At 39.6% G+C, this 21,199-nt stretch overlaps 1 long non-coding RNA gene across 9 annotated transcripts in view; it reads right to left on the bottom strand.

Annotated features, from left to right (window-relative positions):
• The window catches only part of LOC144090620 (uncharacterized), a 129,749-nt gene that overhangs the window by 15,837 nt on the left and 92,713 nt on the right, over nucleotides 1–21,199 (bottom strand). The window contains exons 3-4 of one of the 9 annotated variants that reach the window (XR_013305459.1): nucleotides 10,422–10,456; nucleotides 10,161–10,364 (exon numbers count right to left, since the gene is read on the bottom strand). The exons of 6 other annotated variants lie outside the window; for them this stretch is intronic. This is a non-coding gene — a long non-coding RNA (uncharacterized LOC144090620). Of the gene's footprint in view, nucleotides 1–10,160; nucleotides 10,365–10,421; nucleotides 10,505–15,887; nucleotides 15,991–21,199 lie in introns of those variants that run through there. 2 more of the 9 variants (XR_013305466.1, XR_013305467.1) reach the window with 2 other exon arrangements.

Below are 21,199 nucleotides of genomic sequence, written 5' to 3'. Positions count from 1 at the left end.
TACATTGGCACCATCTGTCATCTTGGATTCAACATTTAAAAAGATTGAAGAAACTATAGGTGATATTACTTTGCAATCACTATCATCTTATAGCAAAAACAAATTTCAACAAATATGCTGAGAAGAACATATTTTAGATTCCGCAGAATGTAAACTAACAAGACAAAGATTGGCGGATGACATACCGTTGTGGGATGCCTTATATTACCAGACCATTGTATGCAGCCGTGCATTGAGAAGAATTGTCCCGCCATCAGATAAAATTCACTCCGAGGCAATTTGGACTAGACGTGATATCATTCAGCTGTTTAAGAATGAACACATTGTGTGCCTTGAGCAATAGTTGCATCATGACCATTTTGTAATGGGGACTTGGAGAACACATTTTTGTCCCGTTGCTGTACCATTAAGACAACATTAAATTTATACTCAGAAAAAAAAAATGGGTGGCTTGAGGAAATGTATTTTCTAGGTGCATATCAACTTGCTTGAATATCAATCTAGGCAATCTAAATCCCCTTAAAATTGTTAAGAGCTAAGTAATGCAGTAACTACTTAGTCAAGGACCCATCATCCAACAAAATGCTCTCAAATCTCTTGCGAGAATTGTCTGCTTCATGAAACAAACGGTTTCGGTTTGCCTCATGAGTTAACATGAACTCAACATGAAGAAAAGTGGTCAAATTATGATGACAGTTTTTTCAGCAAATGTTGCCCAGGGCAAAAATAACCACATCAACATGTCAGCTATTCTTTCTGATATAGTTTTCATGCAATTAGCACTAATGACATTACTTTATTGTTCTGTTCAAATTATTATACATTAATATATCTTAATATATATTGTTAAAATATTGTACATTTAAGTCCTTTGCATGGTTACGTAGACCAATATTTCTGACTCAGTTTCACATATTGGAGCACCTTAGCAGCAGTGCAGAACAGCATGTCACATTTTCCATATATATAGAATTGTGTTTTTTTGTGCGTGTTTTTTTAAAGGACACCCAACTATAAGCCGCAGTCACCATCTTTTCAAAGAAAACAGTATTCTTCCATAAATAAGCCGCAGGCCTTCACATATTATTTTGTGATATTTACACCTAAAGCCATCCAGCTGACTAGGGACAAGCCAGTGGGTTTAAGGCTGGGGGGAAAATGTAGCTACTTATAGTTTGAAAATTATGCAATAGTGCCTGGAGAATCTACCGCCTGTTTTGGGCATCATCGGGCCCCCGCGTCAACTTTCAAGTCTTCCGGATTTAAAAACAGTGCAAAAGCTGATTTGGCCTCTATGTAATAAAAATCAGATGTGCTCTAAATCATGACCCACATTCTCTCTAGGGTGATGCAAAAGGACCAAATTACTCACTAGAAAAGGTCAAATAACAAACCAGTGCCTGTGCATAAAACAAACACAATGACAATTTTAACTTAAAACTTGAATTTACAACATTTTCAATAGCATACTCTCTGAAATACCAACATGAGAAAAGTCAAATGGTTAATATTTTATAATAAACAAACAACAACAACAACAACAAACAATTACAATAAATTGCAATGTTTGCTCACTTTAGCAGAAATTCTGAATATGTGTTAGGATCTTCAATAGTGGTAGTTATTCTAAATATCCTACATTTAAAACTCATGGCGCCAAGAGATTCAGGTTGAATTCAACAAGCATTTTCAGAGCCAGGCGCTAAGATGTTAAAAGGTAGCGCTGGAGTCGGGGGTGGGCTGGAGTGATGTTGGATGAGGTGAAAGGGTGAGGAGGGGAACGAGCACAGCAACAAGGGCCTCTGTCCCGGGCCAGGCTGTGAGCTGCAGCCTTGTGCTGATAAGACTGTAATAGTCCTCCTTAGAGGACCCAGGGCTCTGCTCCCCTTATTAGTCATTTATCACACCTGGCAGCCTCACTGAACCATAATTACTCTTCCCTTATCCCCCCGCACTGTCATGTCCGTGAGAGCGAGCGGACGGGAGGGGGAGGGAAAGAAATAGCTGTGAGAAAGAGAGACTGGACGGAGAGAAGGCAAGAGGCCTTTATGGGAGGTCATGTAGAAAGAGAATGTGCGGGTGAAGAGCACTTGTGAGTGGATACAGTCCAAAGTAGACATACTGTAGCATGTACTCCATACAGCAGTGCAGCACCACATGGCAGAAATGAACAAATGACAGCCACAGTTTGTTTCATTTCTTTTTTATAGAGTGCGGCGAGAGAAAAGCCTAAAAGCAGTCATTTTAATTGAGTGTATGTAAAAGATGGAAAGGAATGTAATCTCACAAAATACACCCCTTGAAAACAGAGCAGTCATTGTTCCAGAAATGAGAAACAGTTGTTTCAAACCACAGTGCACCCACTTAATGTTTGACAAGACAGGAATTAAGGGGTGGGGAAAATTTAAAGTAATCTAATCCACTTGGGCAAAAATATTTGTTTGTCAAAGTCAAATGCTGCACATCCAAAGCGTTAAAATTAAAGACGGAATTGGATGTTAGGTCTACCTTGAATGCAATATTTTAAAAAAATCATCAGAAAATCATCGGATTTTTTTCTTTTAATTTAACACACTCATTAAGGGATTACATTGGTGCAAAACGATTTAGTGTTTGAGATTGCGTGTTTTTTTTTTTCAAGTCGAGACACACTGGGCGTAAAATGGGTGAGTGGAGAACAAAGGGGTTTAATTTACTGGATTGTGAAGCTGTCTGTAAATGACGGAACATGGAATTTGCCTGAGACTTGTTCATTTAAATCCCGAGAAGAATAGAGCACATTTTAAATTTCAAAATATCTTCTGTAGCGTATGTGACGTAAAAATGAATATTCTGGACAGGTACAGGTGTCAAAAAACAAGTTATTGTACTGTTAATACTAAGACATAATTAAACACTCGACCTTTACTGACAAAATGTGGTGAAAATTAAGTTTAAGAGAAGTGAGAAAATTGAAAACATTTATTTTAAGGCAGCACCAGAGAGGTTCTTGCTCCTTCCCATCTATCGTGGTTAAACCTTGCATGACCTCATCAGCATTTTTACGCTTGGTATACAATTATACGCTTGCCAAAAGTACTTTCCAGACGAACATTTCTTTTACCATTGAGTTAGAAAGAACTTTTGCTCCGCAGGTTTAATGTTCTTGCCACGTGCCTAGCTGTCACGAACGCACTAGCCTTGACTTTGCAAACAGAACCAGATGTGAGCCGTATGTCCCTAATCTCTTGTCGTGTTTCTGCACCCCATGGCACCCTATTGCTAACTGTTGGAATCAGGTCACACACATTGAAGTCAGTGGTGCATCATTATCAAAGTTTCTCAAAGAAAAAAAAGAAAATTAAGCATGTTATCATACACATGAACGTAGTTGTAATGATGTAGGTGTACAGTACAAGAGTGCATTCAAAGTATGACTGCGAGAATGAATTGTGCCTAGGGTTGTGTCCCTTACAGATGGGGACAACACCAGAGCTCCCCCAGCCAGGTCCAGATGCGTGATGCGCTTAAAAACAGAGTAAGCATCAAAAAAGGGAGGGATGGGACTCCGTGAATTTCACAGCTATTAAAAAATGCAACAGATGTGTGAATCCCAGTGGAAAGACATCTGGGTTATACATACTTATTCATCACCACACTAGGTGCTCTTGGATTTTTAAGATCCGTATTGCTGCCTTCCTCCATTTTAACAAGCATTTTATGGAGCAGCTTCCTTAATAGCCACTCACTTATAAAACAAAGCTGTAATGACATGCAAATGACTCATGGAAACATTGTAAAGAGGATGTGATGGATGGGCCGTCTGTGCACTAAAAAGACATACACACTGTAACAGAGATAAACAAAAGAATTTTTATCTTGTGAAACAATTTTACTCCTGCAGGAATGCCCATTCATTTTTTTGTAAAACAAAAGGAAATGGCCTAGTATTTTTTTTAAGTTACAAAATTGCCTATTCCCTATTGGCTGTTGGCAAGCAAGATAGAGAAAAATCCTTGAAGTAACTTTATCCACACACATGCACGCACACAGACGCACACACACATATTTTGGAGAAGATCCAGGATATTCAACATTGTTTGCTAAGAAAAATTGTGTTGATATAACTTTTGTATTGTAGGAGTGGCTGTGAATGAATGTGGGTGAAATTGAGTTGATTCAACGTGGGATTGTTTGACCATGGCAGATCTCTGCATCCTCCTACTTCAATATGATAATAATGGGCAACAAAGTGTTGTTTTTTGGTCTGACTGCTATTTGAAACAAATCGGGGGGTTGAGGGGTAAAAAAAAAAATTAAAACTGATCCAAGTATTTACAAAGAAGCACTAGCCAAAGAATATAAAATGGCAGGGGAAAAATATATTTCACACTTAAGCGTAAGTTGCATTTTGTGGCGGCAGTTTTTTTTCTTTTTACAACTTATCAGAAAGCAAGAATAAACATTATATGGTAAAATAATAGTGAAACAGGGAACAACAGATATAGAAACAGAAATAGGCACCTCTAAATATAACATTAAGTTTTTTGGATGACTATAGCCTAAAAGACACAACACACTTAGCTTTTAGGGTATCACAATAAAAAATAAGAAGACACGTATAAGTTGCACATGAATATAATTCGCAGGCCCAGCCAAACTACAAAAAAAGTGTGACTTATAATCCAGATAATACTGTATATGCTCTACCAAATTTCATTCTTATTCGTACACAAACAGATTAAGTTGCAATTGTGTTCCTGTCCACACCAAGAAGAAGAACAACAAAAACAAAACAAGCGGAAAAAAATGGTAAATTGAAGCTAACAATAAACACAAAGTTAAAAAATACAAGATGTGGTTCTCCTGTTGTGTGGGAGATTGGATTTATACAAAAATACTGGAAAAGGGTGTTGAAAATGACTAAATAAGAGCCACCGAATGAGTGAGTTTACTATAATTGTACTCTATTTGCCTTAGTATTTTTCTTCCACTTCAACTGACCTGCCTTTGTTCATCACTGTGTTAGTGCTGCTACAACAACAAAGTGTGCATACAATATATGGACCTTCAAGTTGCAGGAGCATCTGCACACTGACTCCAATTAGGAGAACAAACCACAGGGAGGCATCCCCACTATCAGCAGTTCAAAGGTCACCTGACAGGATGGCAGATAAAGGGGAAGCAAGTACACGAGAAGTGCAGCAGAAGGCCTTCCCTCTATAGAAAAAAAATGACTATAGTAATCAGTCAAAAGAATTCTCTCACATGCTCTCTCTCTCTGCATTTACCCTTTCGGGCTGTTTCCCCTTCCCTCCTGCCTTCTCATGTTTGGTTCTATTTATGACTTCCTCTGAAATCACAAAACTTGTGTGGGCCATAAATCAGCTGCTGAAAAGGACAGTGGTCAAGAGAGAGAGCGAGAGAGAGAGAAAGAGCACGCTTGCGAGACACCTTAGCCGATGTCTGAGCAACTTTTTAAAAGTCTAGCAGAGCTCTAAAAATCAAACGCACAGGACCTATTACCCATCCGGAGTTGGGAGCTGGGTGTGGCAGCAACATGCTATGTTAGTCAAAGAGATTATCAATCTAGGTTAGACACACTGGTCATTGCAAAGGGCAGCTTGTTCATCGGCAACAGCTTGCTCCAAGCAATACTGAAACGAGTTGAAGGGCACTTGCATAAATTAGATGGGATGCTGACCTGATTGTTAAAGTGTGGAGACAAACTTCCTGGACAACGACAGACACAACACAGCTCACAAAGTGCTGTCACATCACATCCTTCTACAAAATCTGGGAGGGAAAAAACAAATTCACTTTGTGATTTGTCTACTGAAGGTGGTTTGTGAAACTGGACTAGTAATTAGCAACTCCATTGGGTTTTTAACTTTTTACTTGAACCTTTTATAGGACATCATTTAATTCGATATCTTTTAAATGAGCCAATACTTTTATCACTAAGGAAGCAACACTGAATCGTTCACTAATGGAGAGTGTCAGTGTTCTTAGTACAACATTAGTGATGTTATTGTGATTCGGGTTTGTGCAAATGTGCAACCCTTTGCTTGGCCTTCTTCACTTTCATAAGCATCAGTTAATCTGTCATTCATAATAGATGGCCATTCATTAGTTAGTTTGCTCAAAGACTATATTATTTACTACAAAAGCACCAATATGTAGTTCAAACATCAGATATCAAACACAATCGATCAAGGGACAATTGTCAAGGATTGAGGTTTTTTTTTTAGTTTAAAAAAAATAAATAAATTGGAAAACCGATGTTACCAGACCATTACCAGATAATTTGCACCAACTGAACAACGTCATTCTGAAAAAAAGTCAGTACAATCCATTTAAAAAAAAGTCGATATGGGCTGCAAGCTTTTGCAGCTGATAGTGATTAGTCCCTTTCAATTGTAAAGTTTGACCCCAAAAGGAGTTGAGGGAATACAAAAATGGTCCATTGATTTGACTTTGACAAAATTCCCCGAAAGTTGGAAGTGAAGTGCTGACAAAGAAACTCGGGCAAGTTAGTGAACCATCATCATCTCATATGTAGTCCAGTGTAATCCAATACGAGTTTGTCTAGACATCAGGTGTGCTCCTGCTCAACAGGAGACCTCAAATTTATCTTAAAAAATGCTCATTGTGGCGTGCATTTGTGACACCTCTGGAGAGCCATCAGCTGTTCAGCACTGAAACTTCAAAAACTGATGACGATTCACAACAATGGCACACAAAAAAGTGACAACAAAAGGCTTATAAACAAGCACATCCCATACACTACAACAATGTGTAAACAAAGAGCGGTACGTGTTTGTCCCAAATTCGAGCTGTGAGCAGGAGAGCAGAGGACCAGTGCACAGCTGTTCTCACTGTGCTGTCAGTAGGCTTCACCAGGCTGGGCTAGTCCCAAAGGCCTGGACCGGGAAGCCTGCACGCAGTCTGACATCTGGACTACATTGGAGAGAGGGATCAGTCCTATTATGATATTTTTTTTCACGCTCCATCTCTGTCTCGGCTTCCCTCTCTGTTTCACTCTACTGAAGGGTCCACAGGTTGTTGTCGCGCATGGAAGAGGATGATGAACTGCTCACCGACAAGGCCAGCTGACTCTTTAGCAAGAGGATGGTCCCAATGTTCCCTCTTCATATTTTTTTTATCGGATAGTTTTTAACTAGTCACTTCATTTTTCAGCCTCTGTAGTAGAATGGCAGGGCCATGGAATGAGCTCAGTGAGAACCAATCCAGTACTACTAGGTTATAGGATACAATAAAAGCTTTGGTTCATGCAGCTGGTTTGGTTTAGATTACCGCCTAATACCCACTTCAAAACTGTAATGCGAGTGGTTTACTTCTCTTTGCGCCCCAAGTCAGCTGGGATATGCCGCAGCCCCTTCGGCGATAAGTGGTATAGAAAATGAATGGCTGGATGACATAATAAAAGCATGAGCCACTCTCTTCAAAAGCAGTGTTTTTATTCGTCTCTTCTGCTGCGAGCAGTCCGGGTCTTATATGAAAATGAGCACACTCCCCCAGCTGAACTTAAGAGCTACATTAAAGCGTGGAGACCTTCTGAGGGTGCACGGGAGTGATTAATGATATTCAGATCTGTGTCCTTTACTGACCTCTCTGTAAAGGTGCACAATCCTCAGTCTACATCTTGGCATCACCTAATGAGCTCAGCATCACTGGATGCACTGACTTTGTATTCACTCTTATAAGAAGACAGAACTTATGCTTGAGCCTGTGAAACGCTTTAAAGAGCTGCCATAACCTTCTGTTATTCTCCTCATTCTTTGTTCTTGTCTCTTGCTTGATAAGGCATGCCAGACACCAAGGTCATAAAGACATGGGGAGTGGAGAAGAAAGGGGGTTGGGGTTTCCTCTGGTGTAAATTAATAGTTCTCTCTCTGATGTTGAGGAAGAAGCTCATCAAAATGTTGTCTCGTCCCTTCACAAACCGAGCCGGAGTCAGATAGATGAATGAGATTTGTCACACGTAAAATCATAATTACAAGCGCAAATATTCCCTCCAGTACTGCCGAGTTACTTAATCAGGCACCCGATGGCCGCTTCTTGTGCGCTAGCGAGAGAAACCTCCTCTAAGCCCTTCTCTTGTCTGCAATCTGCGATTGTTGTATTCCGAGGGGGGCACTGGGGCTGAAAGGACCGAATTTAACAAACCTAATTATCATGCTTTAATTAGCATCAGGGGTAAACCTCACTGGGACACCTGCAGACTTAATTTATATCCTGACAAGGCTGGAACAAGTGTTAATGTGCTGTATTTATGATAATGCCCCAAAGTGTGCAGAAGGAGCAGGCGGAGGTTCACCTCAACTCCTCCAGAACAATGTGAGGGGAGGGTAATTACAGGGGAAGGGTCCGCACTGCCCTGGGATCAGGCCGGTCTCAATGTTGATGCATGGCAATAAAACGCTGACATGATGCCAGAGAGGCCACTTCATAAATGAGTTTTAAGTTCTTTCTATATGTATCTCCTAAAATCTCTGTCGGGAGTGAATACATAGAGTAAATGTATTAGACACATCTTAGATACATTTTGAACAGGTACTGCCTTTTTTCAATTCACAGATGAGAAAAAAATGTTCCACCACCGCTAATAAATAGGCCAGTTTTTACCATAGTACTCAAAAGTTGACGTGCAGTTTGTCTGTTGGGCAACCACAAGTGTACTCGCAAGAAATAGGTTAACAGAACAAATGTTGGAATGTGAAAATTAGTGTACAGTGCTTTTTTTTATACTATTGAAAACCACCAAGAACTTCCGCTTGGTCTCTAACCACTATAGAGTAACTATGCGAGCACTATATACTCTAATTCCATTGATCGATTAAAAGTCCGTAAATCCAACTACATGTAATAATTTATTGGTTAGTTAAGAGGTCTAAAACAGAATCCAATGAAGTAATATTCTTGGAATTTAATGACTGCATTCGGCTAAGCATTAAATACTGGTGTTTTTTGGCTTTTGGCAATGTTTTGTTTATATAGTACTTTCCATTACTACTATGATTAATCATGAGGTTACATGTTATGTTTTTAGAGTAAACAAGTGTGGATTACAAAGCTCAATGAAAACATTTTATCAGCCTTAATTGAGGAAAACACATTTCATACACATTTTTGGCAAGCTGTGAAATAGTAATAAATTGCAGAGGTGCTCTTGCATAAAATTCAAAATGCACCTTGAAAAAACAAGATAAATACTTTTTTTTTACATTATACAAACTACTTTGAATTCTACTGAACTTTGAAGTCAGTCATGTGTGGGACATGGTGATACATGAATAATACTCAGGAGTAGTAGGAGGTAGGGATGAAACAGTTTTTTTGGTAAACAGATAACTGCTCAAAATGTAATTAGTGTTATTGCTGCATTTAGTGCAATGTGTTGTGCTATGTGTGTGGACTTTAAAGCAGGGAAGAAAGGAGAGGGGGAGAGAGAGAGAGAGAGATACACATTGTGGTTGCATTTTACTTTTTGTTGGAATATTCTTGAAGCCTCCCCAAAATTAGTGCACAGTACAAAAGGCTGATATGCAATGCAGTTGTTGAACAAGATTAATTGATGTACTAAGGAAGAGCTTCTATGCTTCTAGGTCTATTTTATATATTTTCCCATATATGAAAATGAAAACACACATTTCAAGGTTGACGGACAATCAATTTCATGTAATCCTGCTTTGTATATTGAGCTGCTCTTGCAAATGAGCATGAAGGTAAGACAAACGATTTCAGTACAGATATAGATTGCAAGAAAAAAAAAACATTCCTCAGAGATTAGCTGTCTTTGATATTCCGAGCATCCTTTTAAAAGGTTTTGTAGGTAGAATACAAACATGGTCATAATCACTAGTTATCCTATCTACAAAAGAGCTATGGAAATGAATCAATAAAATCAATGGTTTGTACAATGAATTAAATTATCAATACAATGTGTCACAGATTGATTGTCACTCATCTTTTGCTGTCCCTGTTGTGCATCCATTTATGTTTAAGCAATTGAGGTCCTTCATATGTGTGTTTACAGAACCATGCCTTTCACCTACTTGTGGTTGAGCCGTATTAATACCCTTGTATCAGGTATTGACAGGTAGCCATGAGGCCGAGGCCTGGGAGCTGTTAGGGCAGATTGTGAGCAGCCGAAATGCTGGATTGAGTAATCAGACTGTTGGCAGGCAGACAGAAGCCCTCCAGTCAAGCTGAACTGCTTTAAAAGCCCTATCTGCTGTTGTTACCATCTGCACTGGCAGCTTATCACCCAGGCAGATTTCGGGGGGCCTTGAATGATGCAGAGAATCCAACAACGTGTGAGAAAGCGCAGGCACTCTATCAGACTGTATGACCCCACGCCGCTGAGAGAAGGAAATAACTCTTCAGCCCATGTCACCGTGAGAAAAACAAAACCTCACCGTCTTTGTGGCTTCTCTTGCTATCATCCCAAAGTCTGTGAGAGAAGGAGGGAGCGAAGAGTGCCTCTATAAACATGGAGGTCCTGAAATGGGAGAGGTTTGCAATCCCTGCCAGTGACTCAAAAATGACCACTCAAGCAAACATTGCCAATATCACGATCACACCGCATGACTAGTTCCATATCAGTAATATAGTCACACGGCCATGTCAAAAGCTCTTCTAATATCGCATACATGTGCTCTCAACACCACCTCAGAAGGTGAGCGCAGTTAATCTCAACATTAATTATTGACTCAGAGTTTGAATTAAAGGCTGAAACAAAGTAAGCCAGGGGACGCTGCTTTAAATAATACATGCAGCCATTCAAGAGGTAATCATATTGTCATTGATTAATATACATCGGTGTTGTGAAGCATACGTGATGCATGTGGGAGTTTGCTGCCGTGTATGATAAAACAGACATCTCTGGGCCCCTTCCTTTTTGTGATGTTTCAATCACAGTTTAGGTGTTATGCTTCGAGATGAAGACTTTGACTGAACTAAATAACATGAAGAGTCCCAGACAACCTTTAAAGGCAGAGCAAGATAAACGATTGCCTTACTTCTATTTGGGGATTTAAAACAAAATAACATTGATGAGGACATTACGAAATAAAATTTGAGGTTCTTGCGTAAAATTCTGATTTTAAATAGTAGATCTCATCAAAAATAGAAAAACTGCCGCCCAAATCGCACTGGAATATACGTTTCAGGCCCAGCCAAACAATGAAAAATGAGCGGAATATGATAATAAGAATGATATCTGATGTGTAAATCACGCATAAATAAAGTCAATATTAACTAAGAAGGTCATTTGAAGCTCTGCTCCCATTGAAGGTCATTGACATCTAAATTATTGGAACTTAAATATTTGTCAGTTACCATTCAATGGCAGGTAAAGAGTTAATAGTATTTGATACTCTGTTGTGGCTCACATGTTAACTCTACAGGATATCAGTAAAATAGCCTTATATTTTAAGATTAATCTTTCACTTAGTGCTTTTTTCTTAACACTCCAAACAATAAATGTGAAATAATGGAACTCATTACCAACATTGAGTTAAGGTATAGGACTGTTGAAACCTCATAGGTTTGTGCAACTTTACAGACATATACAGAGCATCTATAGTAAGTTGTATGACTTCAAGGGCACCACACTTGAGGTTTCCTTTTTTGTTTCAGATGATTCCTCCTACCCCCCATTGGACAGACAACACCAGTTATTCAGAGTAACAGCAACGCCTTGGCTTCTGTTCATACAAGCTGCATCAAGTATCCAAAGTTGACATTGTCAGAATGAGAATTTGGGTAGAAATGAACCACACACAATTCACACAAATGTTGACTCCCAGTTGCAGATGCCATATTCTAAATTATTAAGTTTAGACAAATACAAATCTTCCTCAAAAGTAGAATAACACCTGGGCTGCTTCTTGGAATCAGAGATTCATACACTGTGACAAAAACACAAACAAATTAAGTCAAAGTTTACACCCACTAAGTGAACAAAGCACCTTCATTCAGATCTATATATACGTATCCAGACACACTAATAGAGGCTATGGTATATTCCCACACCTAAACCCCTGCATAGATACACAATACGTACATGCAAGTGGATAGATAAAAAATCCTATCCAAAGCTCTCCTCCTTCAGGAGGTTGTGAAAGCTTTGGCAAGCTTGAGAGAATATGTTGTTTTTGTTAATACATAAAGATTAGGGAAATAGTCTCCAGGCTCCTCTCGCTCTGATGCTTTCATCCTCTCCCACCTTCTACTCCAAGTCTGGCAGGAGAGGTGGTCTCGTCAGACAGCTTCTCTCCCACATAACCGCAGAGCTCTGAGAGGTGTGGAACGAACAGGCTGAGCGCTGGGAGGCTTCTGTCTGTTTTCCTTAAAACCTTCAGGCTGGGGGAGAATGCTGTCTGACAGCAGGCCGATGTGTTCTGCACTATGTTTGACAGGAGAGGTAGAACAGACTCTGGCAGATACAAAACAGCCCAACGGGAAGATGCTGAGCCAAAGTCTCATGGGTTGAGCAAGAAACCGAATTCTCCAACAGATGAGGGTGGTGTCGTAGGTCTTTTTTTGGATTCCCCACACGTGACGTAGTCCATGCAAGTTTTAGAGTACTGCTAATTAAACGGTAAGGAGTTGTCTAAAGTGTACTTTCTTAGGAAGAACCATGTGAATTTGAACAAGTGACAAAGCTATTATTCACTCCATGCCACAGCAACAATAGCAGCAAATCTATTCTGAGCCACTGGAAACAACATTGGCATTAGTTTTGATGGCATAAAACAACACAGCAAGTTTTGAATTAGTCCAAGCAGTTGTTATACACATTGTTGTGTCAGGCTCTGCGTAGCGCGTCAGCTTGAGCAACCCAACCCGCGTCTTTCGACCGCAATCTTTGCTCTAAATCTCTCAACGGACCTATGCGTCACTTGAGGCCACCCCACACGGAAACCTTTTTATCAACCAAAGTGAGGATGGGAGAAAGGCCAAATCACATCAGAGGCAACACCAGCTGCACATCAAGTTCTCTACTGAACAAAGAGGCTGCCATGAACACCACCTCTGTCTCCCAGCTGAGCCACACCGCCAGATCTTAACCAATCATTTGGGTCACAAGAGTCGCATGGATGACCAAAGTGCAGCCAGCATAATCTAATTGTCATTGTATTGCCTTCCAATGTAAAAGGCATCTCTTTTCTGTATTGTGAAAGGAGTGGAGTGTAGATGAATAGGTCTGGGGTGCGTGTAGGCAACTCTAAACTGATTTGAAGCAGTCTTGTATAGTATTAAGACACACTTTGGAGTAGTGGTGTTATTCAGGCTTCACAATAGAATGCTGTTGGTATGACGCACCACAGTGATTAAAGTCTAGCATCATAATTCCAATATAAGAGGATCAACCAAATATGGTGGGAAATATCAACAGATAATGTCAAGAAAATGTGTTGACTGTTAAAGACCATGGAAAACTTGTGAAAAAAAGGATTGGAAGAATATGTCCACAGAAGTGGAAGTCAAAACAATGAGTTCAGATTCAATGTCAAAGACAGGTCAAGACTTCAACTTTCAATTATAGAATATTACAAATGGTCTTTTCCTGGATGCAAATGGCTATACACAGACTAATAAAGTCTTATGCTCTGCTGGCACTCTTATTTAAATAAATTCAGTAAATGCCATTAATTTCTCGTACACCACGTCTTCATATAGTTTCTTGTAATATAGTCAAGATACTAAATAAAGTAAGAGTACGGTCTTTTCTATGGGGAACATCTTTATATGAACAAATATTTCATAGAATTACTTAAATGATGTAAAAACTGCAGCACAATTTTGCTGACATATAACATTGTCACAACACACATCATCTTACATACATTTTGGGTGTTTATCATCCGAGTAGAGAGAACAGCAGAAATTGCAGTGTTTCAGGACCCAGGGTAATTGAATGTACAGTATACAGTAACATCTAAAATAGTTCTGGTTAACACTGGGAAATCTCTTAGCGGTGAGTATTTTTATTTCCTCTTATGCCAAACTGTGTAATGTATCCGTAATGCATTTTTGTCTTTCGTTGTTTTTTCCCGCATCTTATCTATTCAGAAATAACGTATTTTATGTACAAGACAGTAAAGTGCAGCCCATCTTGCAGTAAAAGCAGCAGCGAGTTCACGTATATTTTTCAAAATATGCTTACACACCGTATTTATAGCACATTACACTTGAGATGCCAGGATCCTTCTACACGTAGACTCCTTCATTAGCCGATGGCACCTTTAGCTAGTGGTCAGAGCTGCAGCGATGTCTATAGAGTAATGAAATTTACAAAGACCGGCCACTTGGTATGCCAGCAATGCTGCAGCCGATCCCGCACTCACTAAAACCACATGCTCGCTTTTATGGATTGCATAACGGCTTGCATGAAAATGGTTTCACACAAACATAAATCAAATGTCAAAATACAAGTGGAGCAAGACAATTCCCATGGTGCGAATGCACACCCACACAACAACACGAGGCATCGACGCACACTAAGGGAAGAGGCGTGTGTATCAAAGATAGCACATATCCAGATACCTGGGGTGCTTCAGTACGTGATAAATCATTAAGAAATTTAAAATATGCATCAATGGTAAACAAATCATTCATAGTAAATCTTTAAATTAAAGGACACCCTTGAAGTTTAAGATGAAAGGTGTCTTTTGAGTAAGACATTCCTCTGGTGATTTTTTTGTTGTTGTTGTTTTTTTATATATATATGGCTGCTGTGCCTTACAACACATCAATTCTATGAGTTGATTGCTAGTCACTGTGATACTATCATTGATGAAAGTGGGAAAGTTGGGGAGGGATATTAATAGACGGTGGTTGATATTGGATTGGAGTTTCATTCAACTGGCAAAGGATCAATTTCCACTCACTTCCTCATTTAGTTTCAGTGTGACTGACAGTAAAGTTGATTTTTTTCTCTTTAGTGCTGACTGTGCCTGAGAAAGTTAAAGCACCTTTGCTGGTTGCAGCCAATTGGTGCAATCATTCTTTTTTTTTTTTAACGCCATCCACTCATACCATTGTCCATTTCTCAGCAGCTGCTTCATCACTTAATAGATTGTGATATCACTACCGCATGCACAAAACTGCTCCAAACTCCTGTAACATGTTCCACTTTCTTTGATATGAAGTGTGAACTGATCATTTTAATTGTCAGGAGGCTTCACACGTTTTATTTTAACACTCATACTCCACTTTTAGTGTGTGTGGCACACTTTAAGATTGAGGAAGAGTATTTTTTCCCACCCAGATCAATAATATTATGAGATCATCTTTAATTACATACAGACGGCGAGAAATTAAGTCATCACACTTTATGTGGCCACAAAGGCAGGCAGGAGAGGGGAAGGACACGGCTCCATGCCAGGGCACACCGGCTGGTGAGACTGCATGAGACACGCTGTTACACAGCAAAGCAGTGCCAGCCACACCTGTGCCTGCATGGGTTTCACACTCTCCAGGGCATGCCGAGGTCACCTGAGAACCTCGCTGGGCAAATCTGTCCCTCCTCCTCTTCCTCGAGTCCTTGGGAGAAGCCCCCAGATGGAGCATCAGCCAGTATATCTGCTGTGAAGAGTTGCTTCGTCAAGGGCAACCGATTTTTAAAGAGAATGCAATCCTCTCAAAGTCACCAGCTGAGAATGATTTCTCACTTTGAACTGTCCTCATGTACAGAATTCACATTCTTCACATTGTCCTTATCAATTCAATCGATGCCTGCAAGGAATGAGAGCAGCGACGCAAGTCCTCCCATCACTGCTTGTTAAGCAATGGTTTGGCAACCAGCGAGGCAAGAGGCGGCTTATGAAAGATTAGGAGACCATGATAACATATAATCAGGAGCTAATTCATTGTGTGGCTCTCTTTCATTGCTTGCTAAGCCCCCTTATTAGCCAGGCTTACGTCTACATTTTCAGCTGATGAGGAAGCTTCGCCACTCTTGAACTCAAACAGCACAAACTAGAAAGAGATGGCACACAAATATTAGATTTGACCACCACATTTCAACTATTTATAATTGTAAAGAAAAATAGAGCCACGCACTTAATACAACTCCCAGCGGATTAAATGGTCTATATGTGAAATGTACAGGGATCAGGGTGTTTCATCTCCATCTGATTATTTTATTGATGACAGAGAGTGGGTGGCAGGTCCATCGGATAAGGGGCTTAGCCGTGATTCATCCCCCTCGTGCAAATCCTTCCTCTCAGCATGGGTCATTTCAAGTTTTTCCATTTATCTTAAGCATGAAGAGAAACTAAACACTTTTTTTCTCCCATGTAAAAGCGCTTAATATATTATAAAATGATAGAGACTAATGGATGGAGGTGTATTTTTTACAAATCACAAAACTCCATATGTGTCTAGCTCTAATTAGTTCCTTTATCATGTCAAGGAACAATTCAGAATGGTGTGCCAAAGAATTTGTTCATAGCCATACATGCATGTATCATATCAGCAGGAAAAGCCTCATCTGGCTGCATGGGCTTTACCATAAATCACACTAAATTCCCTAGAAAGAAGAATGTAGGAGGACACTAAAATAGTATCACCCAGGGCTACCTCTGATTGAATGTTTTATCACAGACAATCCTGAGTGGTGTAAAAAAAGAAACTAATTCATTTCTCCGCTCAAGTAAAGAACAGTAACAACCATGTCGTTCCTCTGGGAATATGCCATTTCAGAGCACTTTGATTTGTCATGTTATTCATGCCTTTCATCCCTCTCTCTTCTGGCTGTTGGCTTTAACGTGTGGTGGGTATTGTGCCTTGTGCTCATTCAGCTATTGAGTATCTGCCTGTGCTGTCGCAGGGCCGCCTAAGTTCAGCGCTGCACCTCAGTAAGAGGATACAATAAGTATGTGTCCAGAGCAGCTTCAGAAGGGCACGGATATCCATCAGCAGTGCATAAGATGGATCACGGTGGTGTCGTACATGAATAGACACGCACAAAATACAGTGACCAAAACAGAAAGGAATATACATTACAGCCATTTAATCATCCGCACATGTTAGAGGGGCGGGCAGGTCGAGCCTTTCTACATTCCGGCTGCCTTCAAAAGCGTCGAGCAGATTGATTATGTACAAAGACACACGGAGCATTGCTGTAAAGCACCTGCCAAGAAGAGGAGACTTGAAGCTTTTTCACTCATACACAAAATGGATGCAAGGAGACAATGAGAAAAAGGGAGAATTGATGAATGAATGCAGTTAAAATGGTAGATAAATAGCTTGGAGTATGCATATGGAAATTTAACTTTCGTGCACAGCAGCACTGAACACATTTCTCTAGCTGCCACTTGTTGATCTTGAGTTGATGAAATTAGCTGCAACCTTGATAAACAATTTTTTTGAAAGGGTGACTGGAAGCAAAGGTCGGTAAGAGAATTAAGGTGAAATGTCGCAGGAAATCACAGTTTTCACAGCTGGCTAAGTGGTTACCTAAAGGAAGGTCCTTATGGAAGCATACAAAGAACATGGGAAACTAATAAGCTGTTTATCGGTTTCCCATCTAATTATTTGTCTCTGTCTTCAAAGCTTGATTGTAATGTCACTTCTAAGTTCATGTATTCATCAAATATTTACTTTTATTTACTCCCATGCCCAACATCCATATCACTTTTAAGGTAATCTTATTTAAATGTATTCATGAACTGTGATCTGCATGAATATAAAAAAAGAAGCTGTGTGACAACGTTGCTGTAGACGTCACATAATGTGATTGATGATGATTAGAGATCTTAAATCGATTTTACAAGACATATCAATGCACTTCATTTTGGGAGCGAGGCGCTGCACTCACCACTAAAGGCATAAGTGATTTAGAGACCTCATTCACATTTGTAGTTTAGTAATATGCTCTGTGATGTGAGATGGTCATTAGATGATATTTTGAAGGTCCTGAAAGCTCACTGTTCACGTTTTATCGGACTGAAGGCAGCATTGTTAAAACAAGTAAATAAAAATAAACATGCATCAATTAACAAAAGGAGGTCAGGAATTTGTGCCTTAAGGATTTAATTGTCTAAATCAAAATGATGATTTTGGTTTAAAATTTTGGTGTGCTTTGTTCATTTTTTTTCATCAGATCCATCCAATTAAAAAGTAATATGGCCAATAGTCTATTCTCGAAATAATTTTTAGTTAACATTTTCTTAATCATGTCCTGCTGATAAAACATGTAATCAATAAAATCATTGTCAGCATAGCCGGCCCAAGATTTTTTGATTGGCAAGGGAGCAAAAATTCTCTCACGGTCAGAACTGCAAGTCTGTCTCACCTCTGTATCAGCTGGGCAGGCCTGGGGTTAGGCTGAGTGGAGTAAAAGGACTGACGGCAAGGCCAGATGAAAAACGAGGGTGTCACAGCATTGTTGCAAGGTTAGCACACGCGTTAATGGAGCCCTGCTGGGGTAGGGCACCCTGAGAATTGACCCTGCCAAAGGGGGCATGTACAAGCCTAAGATAAACTACTACAGGGGGCATGGCACTGCCCCAAGCCCCTCTATTGCCCACTAAGCAATCACATACACTCAGACTTAAACACCTCCACGGGCACCCAATCAACATTTATAGCTGACCATCAAATTCAATGCTTAGCGATCCCCACCGCTTCTCATAAAGCATCATCTTTCTTCTAGCACCATTCAGTGTTCAGAACTGCTGAGCAACACTGCATTTTTACTCTTAAGGTAAGTCATTTTAATGCTTTGGTAGAGTCTAACCATTATTGTGACCAAATGATGCCTCTAAAAGTTTTAAATAGCCAAAAACAATAACAGTTTTAAAGCTTGAGCTGCTTCTTAGATACAAAGCATTTGTCTGCTTTACTTTGCTCAAAATGTTGATTCAGGTCATTTTTTTTACTTCTTCATCACCCAAGCAAGAGTTATTTGACCCTTTCAAATACATTGGCATTATTCCAAAGATCAGATAGCAACTAAGAGATAGAGGGTGAAAACACGGGAATAGCCATATGGCTGAATGGACTCCACAACGGAGAGGTCAGGGTTTAAGTTTCAGACAGAGGAGGATGCGAAGAATGACATGTCTTGGAAGAGGTCTCTTCAACTAGTTGACAAAGTCAGTTTTGTTACGGAGTGTGGTAGACATATTAATGACAGTTTAATATCATCATTGGTCTGAGAGAACACAACAAAAAAATGGAAAGGAGGAAAACATTTTGCAGCAGGGCATTAAGGAGACTTCCTGCCAGGAGAGGAAAGGAATGCTGATGTCTTCCTGTTTCCTGATCACCGGCATATTTGATTGGTATAGAGGGGATACAGAAACCATAGCGCAATGGGTTTTTTTTCCTTTCTTTTTTTCGGTTAGTAGGAATAGAGTCGGTGTTTCTGGGAAAACCTAAAAAAATGTTGGGACTTTGATTATGATTTATTTTCCAAATAAATGAGCAGAAATACAAGTAATCATGGTAATACTGTCAACCAAATTAAATCATTGTTACCAGTGTGAATCCTCTTTTGAAGTATCATTTCAACATTAAATCATGCAATTGTTTAAAATAAATGGTAATTGTTAATAGTAAAACACTCACCAACTGTGTGATAGAATATGCCTTTGTTTTATGGTTACTACCCCTTGACCTGTGTCATCATGACTGTTAATCATGGTAAAATTAACACGATAACATCTCAAAAGAGACTTCATTCCTCACTCTCTCTTCTGTCAGTGTCAGTCAAGAGGTGAAGCTGGCTAGTTAGAGGCTGGATTGAGATCTATGTAGAAGTCAACAGAGAAGGATCTGGCCAACATGCCGCACCAAAGCCTGTCGCCTCTCGAACAAAGCTCCTCTTATTCAGGACAGCAGACAGAGGCCCACTGGGAGAAAACCTCAAAGACTTAAACAACACCTCAAACACCGGCCTCCATGACAGGGTGTTACTTTCATTACAGTGCTCAAACGGGGCCTCGGTGTGTGTGCCAGTGCGGGCATGCCCATATTAAAGTGAAAATAAGCCTCAGCCCACACATTATCGCTTACATGGCACAGACACCAACAGGCATTATTGCATGGAATTTTCCAGGACCAGCATCTCATCACCCAACATAATATTGCATGTTTCCATGTGTGGTGGCAATTTAAGCACCCAAATGAAAATAAATAGTAACTGAAGCCTCACTTGTGTCCATGAGCAGATGTGTCTCAACTAAAATTCTTAAATGAGAACAAAATAATGCCTCGCAACTCTCATCCAATTCGCGATGAGTGAACTTTCGCATCAGTGCCAAAATAGATCATCACAAGCAGCATGTGGCTCAATGTAATTGAGTAAACTGTGGTATCTTGTTGAGAAAAACAGGTAAAACTAAAATGTATGTTGCATTAAAACTACAGTGTCAAATACAATTTATCCAAGAAGTTAGGTAATTGTACCATAGCTTGTTACAAGAACCTATGTTTATCATTATGCATCTGGTTTCATATTCTAATACAATCAGATATTTTCAAAAAACTAATAAATATTCAGCAAAAGACATGCATCAAATTATTTCTAATATCAATAAAATCAAAAACTGTTGGATCTGATTCCATAAGAACACCCTGCTACAATTCTGAAACAGAGCACATTTAACTTTGTCTTCCATCAAAAATGTTGCTATTCCATTAATCGAGCGCTCACTTGCTCCGTCATGAACAATGAGCCATACCAATACTGAAAATGAAAAGTAATATATCATCAGTAAGAAGATGAAGTTGAAAGCATTACAGACCTACTACTCTATCGGTGTGATAACTTGGAGTTCCTGGCACTACTGATGGAATAGTGGTATTTCATCTTTGTGAAAATGACATTAACCTTATATGGCCAAACGCATCATTTTTTTTACATGAATTTCGAACAACGTGCTTTTTTCCTCGAAAAAAAAGTGATGTATCAAATAAATAGGTTACATTTTTGCGACTAATTATATTTAAAATCTTGTTGGTGTTTTGGGCTTTAAATGGTTAAATAAACACAGTTTATGCAGCAGAGTATTATACAATAAGTTGTCCGAAGCCTGAGAAAAGTCTTATCAATATTTTTACAGCGGGCCACAGGGAGGTTAAAAGTGCCAGAATATAGTGGGATGAAGCTGGAAGACGATCTGGTGTTATGGTTTTGGGAGCTAGCAAGGAGGTGCTTTGGGGACAGTGGGGTTAATAG

Source organism: Stigmatopora argus, chromosome 2 (assembly GCF_051989625.1).
Source record: "Stigmatopora argus isolate UIUO_Sarg chromosome 2, RoL_Sarg_1.0, whole genome shotgun sequence".
In the NCBI taxonomy this organism is placed as follows: Eukaryota; Metazoa; Chordata; class Actinopteri; order Syngnathiformes; family Syngnathidae; genus Stigmatopora; species Stigmatopora argus.
This window is presented reverse-complemented; position numbering and strand designations above follow the sequence as displayed.